General features: G+C 42.7%; 1 long non-coding RNA gene across 2 annotated transcripts; it reads left to right on the top strand.

Annotated features, from left to right (window-relative positions):
* The first annotated feature begins 10,262 nt into the window (after nucleotides 1-10,262).
* LOC123160227 (uncharacterized) lies at nucleotides 10,263-12,145 on the top strand. Of its 2 annotated transcripts, XR_006480055.1 has the most exons (3): nucleotides 10,263-10,401; nucleotides 10,526-11,178; nucleotides 11,735-12,145. It is a non-coding gene; the product is annotated as an uncharacterized lncRNA (long non-coding RNA). The 2 variants fall into 2 exon arrangements; XR_006480054.1 differs by having other exon boundaries at nucleotides 10,526-12,145.
* Nucleotides 12,146-18,371: the final 6,226 nt, after the last annotated feature.

Here is an 18,371-nt window from a genome sequence, read left to right as displayed (position 1 = left end):
ATGCTCAAGGTTGATGTAGATCATTTGGAGCAATCCTTTGGAGTGAGTCGCACTTTCAACATACCTACATGGGTTAGTCCCACAAGGAACAAACAAGAATCTCCATAGACATAGAGTGATCCACACACAAGATAATGTCCATGAAATCATTAGGTTACCTTGTCCCTTGCCTTACCAACATGAGGGTTTGTGACTCCTTGAACTAGTGCAAGATGTGGAAGTTGATTGCACTTGTTGTTGCCAAAAATATATGAGTGAAGAATGTTGGCGGAGTCACCCTCAAGAACTCTCTAGTTCTTCTTCTTCGGGATCCACATCATCTTGATGGGAATCCTTGGAGTTGTAGTCATACTTGATGAAGTAGAACTTGACGTAGTCTTGGGAACCCACTTGACCAAGGCCTTAGGACCTTCTTCAAATGCATCAATCTCCTCTTGAAGCTTATCCTTGCCTTTTTGCTTGTGGTCTTGTGGTGGAAGATCATCTTGAGCTTGTGTTCCCTTGAAGGAAGTAGGATCATACTTCTCTTGTTTAGGAATAAACTTCGTCTTGGGATATTGATCTTCTTCCCACTCAACTCCATTGGCATTGAACCTTCGTTCAAAACCCACACCTTGGTTCTTCCGGTGCCTTCCTTGCTTGCGTACAATTTCCTCAAATTGCTTACTCCCGGCAAGGCTCTTGTAAATACCTTTCTCTAAAATTCCCTTCAATAAGCTATTTTCTTGCTCAAGTGTAACTTGGCTAAGAGAATCATTAGTGGAATCAAGAGAACTACTAGAAGCAACAATATTGAATTTGACATTATTATTGTTACTACTAGAGGACCTATATTTCTTGTACTTGTTACTAGACTTGACTTGATGCATGTAAGTAGATAAGAGTAAACGCTTGGCAATGTAAGAAGAACTTTTCTTGCGGAGATCATCATTGATTGCTTTTAAGAACTCATGCTTTTGCTCAAGATTGAGTTTTCAAAGCGTAACTTCTCATGAGCCCTTAAAAGTTCTCGATGATCTTCGAAGATAGTTTCATGAGCCAACTTAAGAGTGTTTAGTTCTTTAGTTAGAAGCTCAATCTTCTCCTTATCATTGTCATTCGTTTTATCTTGATTAGCATGATTAATTGACGTTTCATCGTAGTATTCATCACTAGAGTTGTCAACAAGTAAATCATCATCCACAAGGAAGTCATCTTCATCACTATTGAAATCAACATACTCGGGATGTGTTACCTGTGGACCTTTGGCCATGAAGCATCTTCCAATTCCTTCATTTGGTGAGTCAGATATTTCGTAGGAGTTGGTTGACACAAGTGCTAGACCGGCAACTCCTTCATCTTGAGTATATTCGTAGTCGGAGTGATAGCTTCTCTCAGAGTGATGGTCGGAGTCGGAACCGGATACCCATTCACCAACGTGAGCTTGATGTCTTCGTTTTGTGTAGCTCCTTGATGACTTGTCATTCCTTTCCGAATCCTTGCTTCTCCGTGAGGGTCTTCGTTCATAACGATCATCTCTACTCCTCCTCTCTCTTGGTGGTGATTCTTCTCTTTTGCTTCTTCTTTTTGGAGAATCTTCTCTTCTTTTGTAGGGTGTTATACTGTCATTGGAATAGTTTCCAGGTCTCACACAATTGTAGCAATTTCGCTCTCGACTAGAAGATCTTTTGTCATTGTAAGACCTTGACTTGGAGCTTCTTTCTTTGCTTCTACTCTTGTAGAATTTGTTGAAGTTCTTCACCATTAAGCTCAATTCTTCGTTGAAGGTTTGTTTCTCACTTGATGATGTGGGGGCTTCACATGAGGCTTTGTAAGCACTACTTGACTTGTTCTGAAGTTCCTCCTTATCCTTAGGTGACATCTCATGAGCAACAATTCTTCCAATGACTTCCGTTGGCTTAAGATCTTTGTAGTTTGGCATCATTTGGATCAATGTGCACACGGTATCATACTTTCCATCCAATTCTCTTAGGATCTTCTTGATGATGAATCTGTCGGTCATCTCTTCACTCCCTAAGCCGGCAATCTCATTTGTCATAAGTGCAAGCCTAGAGTACATTTCAGCGACACCTTCACCATCCTTCATTTTGAACTTGTCAAGCTGACTTTGGAGCACATCCAACTTGGATTCCTTGACGGAGTCGGTACCTTCATGCATATCAATCAAAGTATCCCAAATTTCCTTTGCATTCTCAAGACGGCTGATTTTGTTGAATTCTTCGGGGCACAATCCGTTGAAGATGATATCACAAGCTTGAGCGTTGTACTGTAGCATCTTCATTTCTTCCGCATTAGCTTCACGGTTTGGCTCTCTCCCATCAAAGAATTCACCTTGCAAGACAATACAAATAATTGCCCAAACGGCGGGGTTATGTCCGAGAATATGCATTTTCATCTTATGCTTCCAACTAGCAAAATTAGTACCATCAAAGTAAGGACCTCTACGGTGATAATTTACCTCACTAGAGGCCATACTCTCCTAGGTTGTGAAACGAAGGCTCTGACCACCAAAAGCTATGGAAATCAAAGCAAATGGAGACCAGCGCTCTAATACCACTTGTAGGACCTTGAAGTATGTCTAGAGGGGGGTGATTAGACTACTTGACCAATTAAAAACTTAGCCTTTTCCCAATTTTAGAGTTTGGCAGATTTTAGCTATCTTAGGACAAGTCAAGCAATCATGACACAATTCAAGCAAGCATGCAAAGAGTATATAGGCCGCAGAAATTAAAGCATCCAACTTGCAAGAAAGTAAAGGGAAGGGTTTGGAGGATTCAAACGCAATTGGAGACACGGATGTTTTTGGCGTGGTTCCGATAGGTGGTGCTATCGTACATCCACGTTGATGGAGACTTCAACCCACGAAGGGTAACGGTTGTGCAAGTCCACGGAGGGCTCCACCCATGAAGGGTCCACGAAGAAGCAACCTTGTCTATCCCACCATGGCCGTCGCCCATGAAGGACTTGCCTCACTAGCGGTAGATCTTCACAAAGTAGGCGATCTCCTTGCCCTTACAAACTCCTTGGTTCAACTCCACAACCTTGTCGGAGGCTCCCAAGTGATACCTAGCCAATCTAGGAGACACCACTATCCAAGAAGTAACAAATGGTGCATTGATGATGAACTCCTTGCTCTTGTGCTTCAAATGATAGTCTCCCCAACACTCAACTCTCTCTCATAGGATTTGGATCTGGTGGAAAGAAGATTTGAGTGGAAAGCAACTTGGGGAAGGCTAGAGATCAAGATTCATATGGTAGGAATGGAATATCTTGGCCTCAACACATGAGTAGGTGGTTCTCTCTCAGAAATGGTAAGTTGGAAGTGTACGTTTGTTCTGATGGCTCTCTCCATGAATGAAGAGGAGGTGGAGGGGTATATATAGCCTCCACACAAAATCTAACTGTTACACACAATTTACCAAACTCGGTGGGACCGAATCATCAAACTCGGTCGTACCGATTCAGTAAACCTAGTGACCGTTAGGATTTTCGGTGGGACCGAAATGCAACTCGGTAAGACCGATCTGGTTAGGGTTAGGGCATAACATAATCTCGGTGAGTCCCATTACACAAACTCGATGAGACCAATTTTGGTAATAAGCTAACCAGAGAGTTGGTCAGGTAAACTCGGTGGGACCGATTTGCTCTTTCCGGTGAGACCGAAATGTTACAAAAGGGAAACAAAGAGTTTACATTGCAATCTCGGTGGGACTGATCGCTCACTTCGGTTAGACCGAAACGTTACGAAGGGAAACAGAGAGATTACAATCCCATCTCGGTGAGACCGAGATCCCTATCGGTAGGACCGATTTGCCTAAGGTTTGTGGCAGTGGCTATGACATTAGAACTCGGTGGCGCCGGATAGGAAGAATCGGTGTGACCAATTTTCGCTTTAGGTTTAGGTCATTTGTGTATGTGGGGAAGTAGTTGAGGGTTTTTGGAGCATATCAAGCAAGAGGCTCATTAAGCAACACCTCATCCCTCCTTGATAGTATTGGCTTTTCCTATAGACTCAATGGGATCTTGGATCTCTAAAATGTAAAATGAATAGTCTTGAGCTTTTGAGCTTGAGCCAATCCTTTGTCATTAGTATTTTGAGGGATCCACTTTCATTATCCATGCCATGCCATTCATTGAGCTTTCCTGAAATAATAGTCTTGGAATAGCATTAGCGCAGTGAGCTATATGTTGTTATGAATTACCAAAACCACCTAGCGATAGTTGCACTTTCACTCTCCCTCGACACTCGACTGGATCGGAGTTTGAGGAACGTCATCGAGCTGAACGTGTGCAAGAACTCGGAGGTGCCGTGTTTTTGGTGCTTGATCGGTCGGGCCATGAAGACGTACGACTACATCAACCGCGTTGGGTTAACGCTTCCGCTTTCGGTCTACGAGGGTAGATGGACAACACTCCCCCTCTCGTTGCTATGCATCACCATGATCTTGCATGTGCGTAGGAAAATTTTGAAATTACTACGTTCCCCAACAGTGGCATCCAAGCCAGGTTTTATGTGTAGATGTTATATGCACGAGTAGAACACAAGTGAGTTGTGGGCGATACAAGTCATACTGCTTACCAGCATGTCATACATTGGTTCGGCAGTATTGTTGGATGAAGCGGCCCAGACCGACATTGCACGTACGCTTACGCGAGACTGGTTCAACCGACGTGCTTTGCACAAAAGTGGCTGGCGGGTCTCAGTTTCTCCAACTTTAGTTGAGCCGGGTGTGGCTATGCCCGGTCCTTGAGAAGGTTAAAAAAGCACTAACTTGACGAACTATCGTTGTGGTTTTGATGCCTAGGTAAGAACGGTTCTTGCTCAGCCCATAGCAGCCACGTAAAACTTGCAACAACAAAGTAGAGGACGCCTAACTTGTTTTTGCAGGGCATCTTGTGATGTGATATGGTCAAGATGTCATGCTATATTTTATTGTATGAGATGATCATGTTTTGTAATCGAGTTATCGGCAACTGGCAGGAGCCATATGGTTGTCACTTTATTGTATGCAATACAATCGCCCTGTAATTGCTTTACTTTATCACTAAGCAGTAGTGATAGTCGTAGAAGCAATAGGTGGCGAAACGACAAAAATGCTACAATGAAGATCAAGGTGTCGCGCCGGTGACCATGGTGATCATGACGGTGCTTCGGAGATGGTGATCACAAGCACAAGATGATGATGTCCATATCATATCACTTATATTGATTGCATGTGATGTTTATCCTTTATGCATCTTATTTTGCTTTGATTGACGGTAGCATTATAAGATGATCTCTCACTAAATTTCAAGGTATAAGTGTTCTCCCTGAGTATGCACCGTTGTGAAAGTTCTTCGTGCTGAGACACCACGTGATGATCGGGTGTGATAGGCTCTACGTTCAAATACAATGGGTGCAAAACAGTTGCACACGCGGAATACTCAGGTTAAACTTGACGAGCCTAGCATATACAGATATGGCCTCGGAACACTGAGACCGAAAGGTCGAACGTGAATCATATAGTAGATATGATCAACATAGTGATGTTCACCATTGAAAACTACTCCATCTCACGTGATGATCGGACATGGTTTAGTTGATTTGGATCACGTGATCACTTAAATGATTAGAGGGATGTCTATCTAAGTGGGGGTTCTTAAGTAATATGATTAATTGAACTTAAATTTATCATGAACTTAGTACCTGATAGTATTTTGCTTGTCTATGTTTGTTGTAGATAGATGGATCGTGCTATTGTTCCGTTGAATTTTAATGCGTTCCTTGAGAAACCTAAGTTGAAAGATGATGGTAGCAATTACACGGACTGGGTCCGTAACTTGAGGATTATCCTCATTGCTGCACAGAAGAATTACGTCCTGAAAGTACCGCTGGGTGCCAGGCCTGCTGCAGATGCAACTGACGATGTTAAGAACGTCTGGCAGAGCAAAGCTGATGACTACTCGATAGTTCAGCGTGCCATGCTTTACGGATTAGAACCGGGACTTCAACGACGTTTTGAACGTCATGGAGCATATGAGATGTTCTAGGAGTTGAAGTTAATATTTCAAGCAAATGCCCGGATTGAGAGATATGAAGTATCCAATAAGTTCTATAGCTGCAAGATGGAAGAGAATAGTTCTGTCAATGAACATATACTCAAAGTGTCTGGGTATAATAATCACTTGATTCAACTGGGAGTTAATCTTCCTGATGATAGTGTCATTGACAGAATTCTTCAATCACTGCCACCAAGCTACAAGAGCTTCGTGATGAACTATAATATGCAAGGAATGGACACGACTATTCCCAAGCTCTTCGCAATGCTAAAAGCTGCAGAGGTAGAAATCAAAAAGGAGCATCAAGTGTTGATGGTCAATAAGACCACCAGTTTCAAGAAAAAGGGTAAAGGGAAGAAGAAGGGGGACTTCAAGAAGAACGTCAAACAAGTTGCTGCTCAAGAGAAGAAACCCAAATCTGAACCTAAGCCTGAGACTGAGTGCTTCTACTGCAAGGAGACTGGTCACTGGAAGCGGAACTGCCCCAAGTATTTGGTGGATAAGAAGGATGGCAAGGTGAACAAAGGTATATGTGATATACATGTTATTGATGTGTACCTTACTAATGCTCGCAGTAGCACCTAGGTATTTGATACTGGTTCTGTTGCTAATATTTGCAACTCGAAACAGGGACTACGGATTAAGCGAAGATTGGCTAAGGACGAGGTGACGATGCGCGTGGGAAATGGTTCCAAAGTCGATGTGATCGCGGTTGGGACGCTACCTCTACATCTACCTTCGGGATTAGTTTTACACCTAAATAATTGTTATTTGGTGCCAGTGTTAAGACAGAATAATGGTTGTTCTATTTATATGAGTAATATCTTTTATGGTCATGCACCCTTGAAGAGTGGTCTATTTTTATTAAATCTCGATAGTAGTGATACACATATTCATAATGTTGAAGCCAAAAGATGCAGAGTTGATAATGATACTGATGGACTTTTGGAATCACTTGATTATGAATCACTTGGTACTTGCGAACCGTGCCTCATGGGCAAGATGACTAAAACGCCGTTCTTCGGAACTATGGAGCGAGCAACAGATTTGTTGGAAATCATACATACTGATGTATGTGGTCCAATGAACATTCAGGCTCGCGGCGGGTCTCTTTATTTTCTCACCTTTACAGATGATTTGAGCAGATATGGGTATATCTACTTAATGCAACATAAGTCTGGAACATTTGAAAAGTTCAAAGAATTTCAGACTGAAGTGGAGAATCATCGTAACAACAAAATAAAGTTTCTGTGATCTGGTCATGGAGGAGAATATTTGAGTTACTAGTTTGGTTTACATTTGAAACAATGTGGAATAGTTTCGCAACTCACGCCACCCGGAACACCACAACGTAATGGTGTGTCCGAACGTCGTAATCGTACTTTACTAGATATGGTGCGATCTATGATGTCTCTTACTGATTTACTGCTATCATTTTGGGGTTATGCTTTAGAGACGGCCGCATTCACGTTAAATAGGGCACCATCAAAATCTGTTGAGACGACGCCTTATGAACTGTGGTTTGGCAAGAAACCAAAGTTGTCATTTCTTAAAGTTTGGGGCTGCGATGCTTATGTGAAGAAACTTCAACTAGATAAGATCGAACCCAAATCGGAGAAATGTGTCTTTATAGGATACCCAAGAGAGACTATTGGGTACACCTTCTATCACAGATCTGAAGGCAAGACTTTTGTTGCTAAATTTGGATCCTTTCTAGAGAAGGAGTTTCTCTCGAAAGAAGTGAGTGGGAGGAAAGTAGAACTTGATGAGGTAACTGTACTTGCTCCCTTATTGGAAAATAGTTCATCACAGAAACTGGTTCGTGTGACGACTACACCAATCATCAGTGAGGAAGCTAATGATATTGATCATGAAACTTCAGATCAAGTTACTACCGAACCTCGTAGGTCAACCAGAGTAAGATCTGCACTAGAGTGGTACCGTAATCCTATTATGGAAGTCATGTTACTTGACCATGGCGAACCTACGAACTATGAGAAAGCGATGATGAGCCCAGATTCCGCAAAATGGCTTGAGGCCATGAAATCTGAGATGGGATCCATGTATGAGAACAAAGTATGGACTTTGGTTGACTTGCCCGATGATCGGCAATCCATCGAGAATAAATGGATCTTCAAGAAGAAGACTGATGCTGATGGTATGTTACTGTCTACAAAGCTCGACTTGTTGCAAAAGGTTTTCGACAAGTTCAAGGAGTTGACTACGATGAGACTTTCTCACCCGTAGCGATGCTTAAGTCTGTCTGAATCATGTTAGCAATTGACGCATTTTATGATTATGAAATATGGCAAATGGATGTCAAAACTGCATTCCTGAATAGATTTATGGAAGAAGAGTTGTATATGATGCAACCAGAAGGTTTTGTTGATCCAAAAAGTGCTAACAAAGTGTGCAAGCTCCAGCGATCCATTTATGGACTGGTGCAAGCCTCTCGGAGTTGGAATAAACGCTTTGATAGTGTGATCAAAGCATATGGTTTTATACAGACTTTTGGAGGAGCCTGTATTTACAAGAAAGTGAGTGGGAGCTATGTAGCATGTCTGATATTATATGTCGACGACATATTGTTGATTGGAAATGATATAGAATTTTTGGATAGCATAAAAGGATACCTGAATGAAAGTTTTTCAATGAAAGACCTCGGTGAAGCTGCTTACATATTAGGCATCCAGATCTATAGAGATAGATCACGACGCTTAATTGGACTTTCACAAAGCATGTACCTTGATAAAGTTTTGAAAAAGTTCAAAATGGATCAAGCAAAGAAAGGGTTCTTGCCTGTATTACAAGGTGTGAAGTTGAGTCAGACTCAATGCCCGACCATAGCAGATGATAGAGAGAAAATGAAAGATGTTCCCTATGCTTCAGCCATAGGCTCTATCATGTATGCAATGCTGTGTACCAGACCTGATGTATGCTTAGCAATAAGTTTAGCAGGGAGGTACCAAAGTAATCCAGGAGTGGATCACTGGACAGCGGTCAAGAATATCCTGAAAAACCTGAAAAGGACTAAGGATATGTTTCTCGTTTATGGAGGTGACAAAGAGCTAGTCGTAAATGGTTACATCAATGCAAGCTTTGACACTGATCCGTATGATTCTAAATCACAAACCGGATACGTGTTTATATTGAACGGTAGAGCTGTCAGTTGGTGCAGTTCTAAGCAAAGCGTCGTGGCGGGATCTACATGCGAAGCGGAGTACATAGCTGCTTCGGAAGCAGCAAATGAAGGAGTCTGGATGAAGGAGTTCATATCCGATCTAGGTGTCATACCTAGTGCATCGGGACCAATGAAGATCTTCTGTGACAATACTAGTGCAATTGCCTTGGCAAAGGAATCTAGATTTCACAAGAGGACCAAGCACATCAAGAGATGCTTCAATTCCATCCGGGACCAAGTCCAGATGGGAGACATAGAGATTTGTAAGATACATACGGATCTGAATGTAGACCCATTGACTAAGCCTCTTCCACGAGCAAAACATGATCAACACCAAGGCTCCATGGGTGTTAGAATCATTACTGTGTAATCTAGATTATTGACTCTAGTGCAAGTGGGAGACTGAAGGAAATATGCCCTAGAGGCAATAATAAAGAATATATATTTCCATATATCATGATAAATACTAAGAATACTAGGCCCGTAAGGGATTCATTTACCTGGTTTTTCCGGAACTTTTTTTCACGGCCTCCAAAAATTGACACTTGTTACCGGGGAACATGCAGGGAGCGACTTCCGCGTGGTGGTTACTCCCTTTTTTTCCTGCGATGCGTGTGTGGATCAATTCCAGGACGTGTTTTCTTTATTCATCTGGTTGGCCGTTTTGCACGTGCCATTTTGACGTGGCGGATGTTTTTTTAGGGAGACGTGGCGGTTGTTGCTTTAGGTAGATTTGGGCTGAGTCACACGTACGTTGACTCGTGAGTTCTTTCATCGACACGTTTAGATTTTATATGTAGCAGCGATCTTTCTGGGCTTTTCCGTGAGCTTTGTTTACTATTTTTTCTCTTCCTAGATAGAGATATTTTGGCTTCGTCGGTCCTGGAAGGCTCCCGTCGATTCTGGCGAGCAACACCCGTCGCCGAGTACTTCGCTGCCCTTCCACCATCTGCCGCGTGCTACCGCCAAACTGCCTGTATGTATAGCCCTATAAAAGGGCTTCCCCTTCGACATCCTACCTCACAGCTGCTTCCCAGCGTCTCCCAAATCCCGTCTACGGCCTACCTCGCCAACGGCCAGTGCCTGCCAGAACCCTCGATCGTCTCCTTCTGTGCGTCGGAGGTGGTGGTGCACATAGGAGAGACGGCACACGAAAGGTGCTCATGGAGGTCACGACCGAGGTAAGGTGTTCACCATCCAAAAAATTTGCAAGCCAGCCGTCTGCGCTACTAGCCTTACTCGGCTCTTCCTGATGCCTTTCTATCCTCTTACGATTTATCTTTTTTTTGCCTTCGTTCCAAATAGGGCCGCACTTGGCCGGCAACAGACTATGCGCACGGCGGGAGGTGGCCAATTTTCACTGCTGGCTAACCTATTCGGCTCACCCCATGGAGGTGGACAGCCATTGGGAGGTCACGGCCGTTGCGAGAGGTTGGGTGGAGGCACAGCGGGGCTTCAACGTTCTTGCCTCTGGACTGCCCGGACGATCATCCGTGGCTTTTATGGTTCCGCTGCCTGGAGGCGTTCGTCACCGGGCGAGGTCGGCCTTGCTCCCATTGCTGCTGTCCATGGCGGCCGAGATGGACATGGCAAACTACGGCTATGTCGCATCCTTGCCGTGGTGAGATGAGCCGAGGCAAGGAAGGTGGAGCGCACGGGAGCACTTGAAGGGAGGAGATGATGAAACAGCCGACCTGCTGGATGCGTGGGGCCGGAGAACCAAAGTAGCATCAAGAATAGTAGATCTTTCCCGTAGTTGGGCGACTATTTTGTCACACGCAAGAGCTTCTGCGCTTGGCCGAACACCGGGGCTCCTCGACTGTGCGGAGGTGTTCAAGAATCGAGACCCACGCATACTATGATTTGAGCATCGGTGTCCGGCAGACCGGCACCATCAGTTTCCCTCATCCATGCCTTCAACGAGCCATCCGTGTCCGACTCCCTCTTCCTTGCAATCGGTGAGTTCAGCATACAATCTTCAGATTAACAAGCTTCTATGTACTGATGTTCTAGACAAACAATGACAATGATGACTTATTGTTCTTAGTACTAACTAACGTTTCGCCGAACAAAAATACCGTTGTTGCTTCTTGAAAGTTTTTTCTGGTTGTTTTCAGTCTTGGGTACATGAGGATCTCATGTCACAATCTGAAAAGTGTGTCAATTAATTTATGCTAATTCTTCACCCCCGCTGAGTAAGATGTAGTCATTGGTGGCGCGTATTGGGTACAACTTTGGCGAGGGATGCCCAAAATGTACTTGTAGGACTCCTGTTATGTTTTGATTTAGCTTGCATTGATTGTTTTGCGCAGGTGTAGTCTAATATGTAGCTGTCAAGGTTTGTCCTGCTCTAGTTTTTGCTGTGAAAATACAGAGAAGAATACATGGCTGGGCTGGTGGCCCCCCGTCAGATTTCGGCCCTTGCCACATACGGCATAGTTCAGCAACTCGATATGCTTAGATTATCCCATAATTTACAACCAAAACATTAACAAAACGGTCGTCTTTTTGCAGGAAAAAGAGATAGCACAGCTCCTGTTGGCGTGTGGCCCACCCTCTGTCCACTGTTTCTCCTGTAAGTTCCCAATCATACTCAAGACTCTTTCTTCTCCATTGCTTCTGGTATGAATTCCAAGAAAACTTATGTGATATTCTTTCGAATTTTATGAATTTATTAGAAGTACATATTTCCTATTCCTGACATTACTTTGATTTTTATAAGATGTAATGCTAAAATTGCATGGAGAAGTCTACACCGTGCGCAATTTTCTCGACGATCACCGTTTTGTGAAAACAGGGTTGTACAGGGGGACAATCTTTCTGAAGTTCAGCTTGGCCAGGCTCCACCTTTATTTCTTTTAGTATGTTGGATGATTGTAACTAGAACACTGATTTGATGCAATAAAGCTCCCTTTAACCCAATAATAAATGGAATTGTTGTTGAGCTTATTTTCGGACCATAATTTGTCATATAGCTCTTCTGAAATAAACCCTCACTTTCCTACTATTCTTCCTACTAAACATGTGTCTCAAAGAAAAATACGTTTGTTAGTGCTGCATTGCCACATTTTATGTCTCCGTTATAGCTGGTAATTTGCACACTATGTCAGGTTTACTTCTTTCTGGCAGTACATTACTAAAATCGATAATATGTGTCATATCAACCAGATCTTGCTTGACTTGTTATGTAGTTCTATCCTTGAAATAGCATTGTTTCTCTATGCTTTCTCTACAATTGAAATGTTCTTGCTAGAAGCAATCTAAAAGAAAAACCAATTCATTGTATTGTTGAAAACTCAACATTAATTCCTTCATTTGGCTCATGTTTATGTTCTTTATATGGAAGCTTTCGGAGTGCCGATGGCTCATGTCTTCATTTCTGTTTTTACAGCCAAGATCCGGACAAATTGTGATGGGCGTTTATCTCCTGTTTGCACGAAGTCCTCATATGGATGTGTTTCTTAATCTTGAAATATTGTGCTTGAGGTGTTAATGCTGAAGAATTAAGACTTAACTGTATTGAGTTTGATTTGTGTATAGGCGTCATTTTACATTGTACTTTGTGTAGGAACAATATGTTGTACATCTAGATTGTGAGCCCAATTGACTTTTGACTACATTGAATTGGAGAAGAATATTCCCTGTCTCTTCTGTAAATAGAAGTGCTGAAAAATTGCTTCCGTGCATTTGTACATTCCAAATTATTGCCCATGCTTTTATATTCCATAGTATTTCCTACCAAGAGGGGTGCTGCAGTTTATATGAAGTGCCAACTGAGAAGCCTCATTGTAACTATACTATAAAATTAAAGGACAGTTTTTGATTAATGCTTAGTTTGCTGTCAAGTACTTCCACTGATGATCATTTTTGAAGTATAGTTTGGTTGACGAACTGGCCTATTGTGCAAGTTATCTCGCGGTAAATATTCTCTTCTCTCTTCATCTCTAACATTGACTAATTCAATGTTTATGTGTGTGTGCGTGTATCCATTGGCCGTTGTATTTTGAAACAACAATTTTAATTAGTGTTCTTAATTATGTGCTTCAGTTTATTACATATTATAAAGCATTATGAAACAATATTACCTATGTGACTTTGTTTATAGATTTTCAAATCGAGCTTTTAGTTGTATTAGTCAAGAGAAGTACTTCTAGCATTAGTGCACATAGTTTTTTTTGTCAACTTTTACTAATGGCTCTTCTCTTTATATAGGTTGTGAGCCGCTATTGTTACTTCCTGCTGGACAATTGGTTCAGGAGCTGCTTATTATTCAACTATATTGCTCCCCCCTCTTATATATATGCTTTATTTTATTATTGTTGACAGCAAACTATTTTGTTACGTACATGTTGTTTTAACTCTTTTTAATTCGAAATATATTATTTGTTATTATTCTCAAGTCAGTATACAAACCACCCTATGTAGCGATCTTTCTGTCATGCTTGCTCGCAGCATAGCAGTCACAGCCTCACAGGTGTTCCAGAAGGTGTTGTTCGTCAGCCTGGTTACTGTTCTTGTATGAACTTCTTCGCCACAGAGAAGTTTTGGGTCATACTTACCATATATTACAAAATATCTAAATAGTTAATTAGTCCATGTGGCGTGGCGTGCCACCGCGCACTATTCGCTAGTGTTTATTATTCATGCTAGAATTGTATTAACCGAAATATAATACATGTGTGAATACATAGACAAACATAGTGTCACTAGTACACCTCTACTTGACTAGCTCGTTGATCAAAGATGGTTGTGTTTCCTAACAATAGACATGAGTTGTCATTTGATTAAACGGGATCACATCATTAGGAGAATGATGTGATTGACTTGACCCATTCCGTTAGCTTAGCACTTGATCGTTTAGTATGTTGCTATTGCTTTCTTCATGACTTATACATGTTCCTACAACTATGAGATTATGCAACTCCCGTTTATCGGAGGAACACTTTGTGTGCTACCAAACGTCACAATGTAACTGGGTGATTATAAAGGAGCTCTACATGTGTCTCCAATGGTACATGTTGAGTTGGCGTATTTCGAGATTAGGTTTTGTCACTCCGATTGTCGAAGAGGTATCTCTGGCCCCTCTCGGTAATGCACATCACTATAAGCCTTGCAAGCAATGTAGCTAATGAGTTAGTTACGGAATGATGCATTACGTAACGAGTAAAGAGACTTTCCAGTAACGAGATTGAACTAGGTATTGAGATACCGACGATCGAATCTTGGGCAAGTAATATACCGATGACAAAGGGAACAACGTATGTTGTTATGCGGTTTGACTGATAAAGATCTTCGTAGAATATGTAGGAGCCAATATGAGCATCCAGGTTCCGCTATTGGTTATTGACCGGAGACGTGTCTCGGTCATGTCTACATAGTTCTCGAACCCGTAGGGTCCGCACACTTAAAGTTAGATGACGATTATATTATGAGTTTATATGTTATGATGTACCGAAGATTGTTTGAAGTCCCGGATGTGACTGCGGACATGACGAGGAGTCTTCAAATGGTCGAGACATGAAGATTGATATATTGGATGACTATATTCGGACACCGGAATGGTTCCGGGGGTTATCGGATATATACCCGAGTACCGGGGGGTTACCGGACCCCCCCGGGGGGTTAATGGGCCTCATGGGCCCAAAGTGGAGAAGAGGAGGGGCGTCCAGGGCAGGCCACGCGCCCCTCCCCCTCTAGTCCGAATAGGACAAGGAGGGGGGCGGCGCCCCTGTAGGACCTTGAAGTATGTCTAGAGGGGGGTGATTAGACTACTTGACCAATAAAAACTTAACCTTTTCCCAATTTTAGAGTTTGGCAGATTTTAGCTATTTTAGGACAAGTCAAGCAATCATCACACAATACAAGCAAGAATGCAAAGAGTGTATAGGCAGCAGAAATTAAAGCATGCAACTTGCAAGAAAGTAAAGGGAAGGGTTTGGAGGATTCAAACGCAATTGGATACACGGATGTTTTTGGCGTGGTTCCGATAGGTGGTGCTATCGTACATCCACATTGATGGAGACTTCAACCCACGAAGGGTAACGGTTGCGCGAGTCCACGGAGGGCTCCACCCAAGAAGGGTCCACGAAGAAGCAACCTTGTCTATCCCACCATGGCCGTCGCCCACGAAGGACTTGCCTCACTAGCGGTAGATCTTCACGAAGTAGGCGATCTCCTTGCCCTTACAAACTCCTTGGTTCAACTCCACAATCTTGTCGGAGGCTCCCAAGTGACACCTAGCCAATCTAGGAGACACCACTCTCCAAGAAGTAACAAATGGTGCGTTGATGATGAACTCCTTGCTCTTGTGCTTCAAATGATAGTCTCCCCAACACTCAACTCTCTCTCATAGGATTTGGATCTGGTGGAAAGAGGGTTTGAGTGGAAAGCAACTTGGGGAAGGCTAGAGATCAAGATTCATATGGTAGGAATGGAATATCTTGGCCTCAACACATGAGTAGGTGGTTCTCTCTCAGAAATGGTAAGTTGGAAGTGTAGGTTTGTTCTGATGGCTCTCTCCACGAATGAAGAGGAGGTGGAGGGTATATATAGCCTCCACACAAAATCTAACCGTTACACACAATTTACCAAACTCGGTGGGACCGAATCAGTTAAACTCGGTCGGACCGATTTAGTAAACCTAGTGACGTTAGTGATTTTCGGTGGGACTGACATGCATCTCGGTGAGACCGATTCGGTTAGGGTTAGGGCATAACGTAATCTCGGTAAGACCGATTACACAAACTCGGTAAGACCGATTTTGGTAATAAGCTTTCCAGAGAGTTGGTCAGGTAAACTCGGTGGGACCGATTTGCTCTTTTCGGTGAGACCGAAATGTTACAAAAAGGAAACAGAGAGTTTACATTGCAATCTCGGTGGGACCGATCGCTCACTTCGGTTAGACCGAAACGTTATGAAGGGAAACAGAGAGATTACAATCCCATCTCGGTGAGACCGAGATCCCTATCGGTAAGACCGATTTGCTTAGGGTTTGTGGCAGTGGCTATGACTTTTGGAATCGGTGGCGCCGGATAGAAAGAATCAGTGTGACCGATTTTGGCTTTAGGTTTAGGTCATTTGTGGATGTGGGAAAGTAGTTGAGGGTTTTGGAGCATATCACTAAGCACATGAAGCAAGAGGCTCATTAAGCAACACCTCATCCCTTCTTGATAGTATTGGCTTTTCCTATAGACTCAATGTGATCTTGGATCACTAAAATGTAAAATGAAGAGTCTTGAGCTTTTGAGCTTGAGCCAATCCTTTGTCCTTAGTATTTTGAGGGATCCACTTTCATCATCCATGCCATGCCATTCATTGAGCTTTCCTGAAATAATAGTCTTGGAATAGCATTAGCTCAATGAGCTATATGTTGTTATGAATTACCAAAACCACCTAGGGATAGTTGCACTTTCAATCTCCCCCTTTTTGGTAATTGATGACAACATATAGATCAAAGCTTCGACAAATGATAATAAAATTTAAATAACATCGTCGCTTTGAGAAGTATGTGATAAGCAAGAGCTCCCCCTAAATTTGTGCATAGTTTTATTTGCTTTGGACTGCAAATGCACAATGAATTAGGCTCATGGGTTACTCTTCCATGTCACATACATCTTGGTGGAGCGCTCAAAATAATAAACAATGAATACATGCACTCATCACCAAGCATAGTGAGTGATCACATAAGATAGATAGGATAATATCAAGCATGCATAAGTGTAGCTTATGATCAAACACATGATCATCAATGTCTCACAAGCATAGTATCTCAACCAAAAGCAAACAAAGATAAACACACCAAAAGCAAGAGAGAACAAAAGCAACACTCTCTCTCTCGAAGCCTATGATCTATACATTTTTCTCCCCCTTTGGCAACAAGTTACCAAAAAGTTCATAGAAAATGCATAGTGCTAGATCGACTCTCAGGCTTGATCTTCTGGTGGTGGTGTCCTGATAACTCCAAGGACGAAGGCTTCAGTTGAAGTAGAGGGTGCTGGAGTTGATGCTGAAGCTGGTTGCATTGGAGCTGAAGGGGTAGTGGCTGGTGCTGAAGTTGTTGCTCGAGTGTCTGTCACTGGCTCTGCAACTGACTTCTGGGCTCTGGGCACTCTGGCAAACACATTTGTGGTTGTCTTGCCCTTCCTCTCCTGCATGTCATCCTGCAGCTGCTCCACAACTGACTGAATCTCGGTTACCTTGACATCTAGATCATAGAATTTTTGTTCCATGATTCTTTCCAGGCTCTCCTGGTTTTGAGTTAGGGTGGCCAACCCCTTCTCAATCCTCAAAGATGATGCTATCAAGTAACCAAGCTGCTCCTATTTGGTTTTCAAGAAATATTCAAATGCCTCCTCTTGAGTTGGCATCTTGGCAGCCTTCTCCTTCCTTGCCTTCTCCTTCTACTCCTGAGCTTGAACTGATTGTGGATCATCTTCATTCATGACAACCTCATTGTCCTCAAAGTCTGGATAGAGTGGAAAATGTTCCTTATCCAACTGATATTTGCCAGTTCCCATCTTTGAGTTGATCAATTCCTGAATCTGAGGTGCATATCCACAGCTCCTCTTCTGATCTGCTGCAGTCCTCTTGATAGTTTCAACCATAAGGCTCATGACTTTGAATTTTTGTGGAACATCAAATAAATGCAACATGTTGATGGCATGCCCTCTGATCATGTTATGGTCACCTGACTTGGGCAACAAAGTGTGCCTCAGAATCCAATTTATGGTAGCCAACCCTGACAGCAGAAAGTGAACTGATCCAAAAGAGAAAGTCTCTAGGGCTTTGTCTGGGATCTCCTTGTACATGTGAGCCATGGTATTGTGTCCCATCTTCTTCTTTGCATAAATGTCCAGATCATCATCATTTTCCTTTGGGGCATTGATCAGTCTTGCCCATTCTTCAACAATGGATTGGTACCTTGTACCTTCAGACATCCAAACAATTCTTCCATCTGGGTAAAAATGTGCTGTGGAGTAGAATTGCATGATAAGCTCATCATTCCAATTTGTGAGCTTTTGTCCAACAAAATCTGCAACTCCACAAGCAATAAAGCTGTCTTGCACTCCAGGATAGTGCTCTTCATTCTCCTTGATGAATTTCCAGTCAACCCACCTCATGTCACAAACTATGGGCTTCTTGTCCAATAAGA

This window comes from Triticum aestivum, chromosome 7B (assembly GCF_018294505.1).
Source record: "Triticum aestivum cultivar Chinese Spring chromosome 7B, IWGSC CS RefSeq v2.1, whole genome shotgun sequence".
Classification (NCBI taxonomy): domain Eukaryota; kingdom Viridiplantae; phylum Streptophyta; class Magnoliopsida; order Poales; family Poaceae; genus Triticum; species Triticum aestivum.
Note: the sequence above shows the minus strand (reverse complement) of the source record. Positions and strands in the feature narration are given on the sequence as shown.